Raw genomic sequence first — 3,212 nt, 5'->3', positions numbered from 1 at the left:
GTGGTGTCCCAGTTAGAAGTGGCAACCACAACCTGGGGCCAGAAAGAAGGCAACATATTGCAGAGCTAGGACCTGACCAGTAATGTTCATGAACTATGAGTAAGAAATAGACCTCTGCTGTTGGAAGCCGATGAAATGCAGGGTCATTTGTTATTAAAATATAAGTTATCTTAAATACACTGATATAGCACTACCTCTGAGTATTCTAGCCTGAAGGTTCTGGCCAATGTGATTATTCCTTAAAAAGATGTACACTATACAAATATGGGCAAAGAAAATGAGTAATTTTCATTATGAGATGCCAGAAGAAGCAGCTAAAATTTTATTAAGAGACAGGAGGATTGCGCAGGTTCGAAGACAACCTTGCTGGCTTAAGAGGCCCTGTTTCCAAATAAAAATATAAAAGATAGGTGTCAGGGAGTGTAGCCTGGAGATAGAAGTGTTTCCAAGAACTCCAGTATGACAAAACAAATTTATTAAGAAAATTAGAATGTTGAGTAAGAAACATAAATAAAAACCTGGCCTTCCCTTGTCACAAATTACCAGTTAGGAAACATAAAACGTTCTACTTAAAATAGCAGGAAAATAACTGAAATACTGAAAATTAGTAACAAATAAGTAAAACTCAAATAACTGTTAGTAAAATCATTCATTTGGCACAATAACTATGTACTGTCAAGCACTACTAGGGCTGTGACAATACCGTAATGAACTAAACACTAAATATTGGCAGTCTGGAGCTTACATGTTGGGCATAAATGATAAACAAATAGACAAATGAACATATAACAGATGGGGTAAGAATAAATACTAAAGAGAAAATTTAAACGAGATTAGGGGAATTGAAAAAATGGGGGAAGTAGGAGATGAAGTGCTAGTGCAAGCTGAGTGGTCAAGAACCTTTAGAAGCTGACAGATGTGGTGGAGACATAGGAAAGGTGAGAAACAGTCAAGAAAGGTTTCCATCTTTTGCACTTATTCGAGTAGCAGTACGATCGTGCATCTCTTTTGCATGTGTACTTTTAGACTTTTGAAAAGATTACACACTCAGTTCAGTAACCAACTATTCTCTCATCATTAACTCATACCTCAGCAATATTTGGCACTTGGACCACTTTCTCTATCTTAAAATATTTTGGTCTTCTTGGACATCCAAATCCCCTGGATTTCCAGCTCACACTCTTGTCTTCTAGGAGTCCTTGGCAGGCTCTACTTTGACCAGTCTCTGAATGGTGGAGCACACCATGGATGCTCTGAAACCTCAGGGGTTTGGGCTATCCTATTCTGCACTCATGCTCTCTTCTAAATAATCTCATCTCATCCCATACCAAGGATTTTGATACCATTCCAAATCATTATCTGCACTTCTATGTTCTCCCCCATCACCTGGTTTCTAAATATTTCCACTTATGTCTAGCAGGTAGTTCAGACTTAACTTGTCTGAGATGCGTTGACCTATGAGGCTGCTGGAGCCTGGCACTCCTCATCTCCCCAAACGTGTCCTCATTACTTCAGTCATTACTTCAGTCACTAGATCCCTCTTTTTTGCTCTCTCTACTTTGTGTTGTTAAGACCCATATAACAGGAAGAGATAAGTGTAAGTAATAGCAAACAGGAGCCAGAGTTAAACTACAAAAGTGTTGACTTGGCATTGTAATAATAAAAAAACAGAGAGAAGCTAAATATCTACGAGATTAGTAGCTTGTGAGACGGCCATGAAAAGGAGAGTGTAAAGCCTTACAAACCATGAAATAGGTTCACTATGTAGTGAAAAGAGCAAGTAGCAAAGCTGTATAATATCAGACCAAGAGAATAGAAACCATATTGCCAAATGGAAAGTTTTCTTGAAAGATTGGGATTCAGAAGTCTATGCATGAGCCAGACATAGTGGTACAAGACTGTTATCCCAGTACTTTGAGGCCTGAGACAAGTGAATTGGAGCTTGGCAGCCAGCCTCAGCAACCTTGTGAGGCCCTCCAAAACTTAGTGAGACCCTTTTTCAAAATTAAAAAAATAAAATAATACAAGGAATGTGGATTAGAGGCAAAATGTCTCTGGGTTTTATCTTCAGTACCATACCACATACACACACACACATACACACACACACTAATAATAATAATAATAATAATAATAATAATAATAAAATAATAATGATAATAAATAATAATAATAAAGAGGTCTATGAATTAATGTGTTTGCTTTGTTTACTTTTTAAATGAGACGCAGTATCAGTTTTATCATATAAAATCAAAACTTCAAGAGGCCAGAAGCACTTTTGCTGTTGCCTACCTGGTACTTGCACTTGATTGCTGAGATCGGCGATGCCCATTTAGCCGAGAGGGGTGGGGGACGAAGAGTCAGAGTTGAGCCCCAGCAGAGGCAAAGGCCTGCGCTCCTCGATGCTCCCCGGGCCCTGCCCCCCGAAGATATTTTCCAACTATGGCAAAGTTGGGAAGGTTACTATAATGAAAGCCAAATATATGAGGAAGAGCAATTTATTTCATTTTTATTATTTTATTTATTTCTGGATAAAGACTCTACACAAAATTGCACTAAAGCAATAAACAACAAAGAGTTGTTTGGTAGAGTGATAAAGGGAAGCACTGGTATTGACAATGAAAGCAGCTGACTTCATCCAGAGGCGAAACTACTCTGATAAATCTAAGTGTTATGAATATGGAGAGAGTGGGCAGTTAAGTTGCTCCTGTCTTAAAAATATGCTTGGAGAATGTGAGCCTCCAAAGAAGAAAGAAAAAGAAAATTTCTGAACCTGAAGAAGAAATTGAGGAAGTAGAAGGAAGTGAAGATGAAGGAGGAGATCCTGCTCTTGACAGTCTCAGTCGGGCCATCGCATCCCAGTAAGCCAAAGTCAAAGAAAAACAAATGAAAACGCGGTTCACTGGGGTGGCGGCGCCTCAACCTCAGATGATTCAAGACATCTGAGGATAAAAAAAACAACAACACATATTTCAGTGATGAGGAAGAACTTAGTGATTAAAGTTGTATTTATTATTTAAGTATATTGAAAGTAAAAAAAATCTTGGCTTGTAAAGTTCAGTTGAGGACTAAAGATTACTTTCAGCATCGGAACATAAGAATATTTAATATCAAATAGTTTGTTATTATAAACTAGTTAATAGGAAATTTTAAAACGATTTTGAAGTATCATGTTTCTGTCTTGTACGCATGATACAGACTGAGCATCTCTA

The 3,212-nt window shown here is 37.8% G+C and overlaps 1 pseudogene across 1 annotated transcript; it reads left to right on the top strand.

The window, feature by feature from the left end:
- Nucleotides 1-2,402: 2,402 nt before the first annotated feature.
- On the top strand, nucleotides 2,403-3,001 carry LOC308265104 (zinc finger CCHC-type and RNA-binding motif-containing protein 1-like; annotated as a pseudogene). Its single transcript has one exon. The product of its transcript is annotated as a zinc finger CCHC-type and RNA-binding motif-containing protein 1-like (transcript).
- The last annotated feature ends 211 nt before the right edge of the window (nucleotides 3,002-3,212 follow it).

This window comes from Muscardinus avellanarius (genome assembly GCF_963383645.1).
Source record: "Muscardinus avellanarius genome assembly, chromosome: 7".
In the NCBI taxonomy this organism is placed as follows: Eukaryota; Metazoa; Chordata; class Mammalia; order Rodentia; family Gliridae; genus Muscardinus; species Muscardinus avellanarius.
This window is presented reverse-complemented; position numbering and strand designations above follow the sequence as displayed.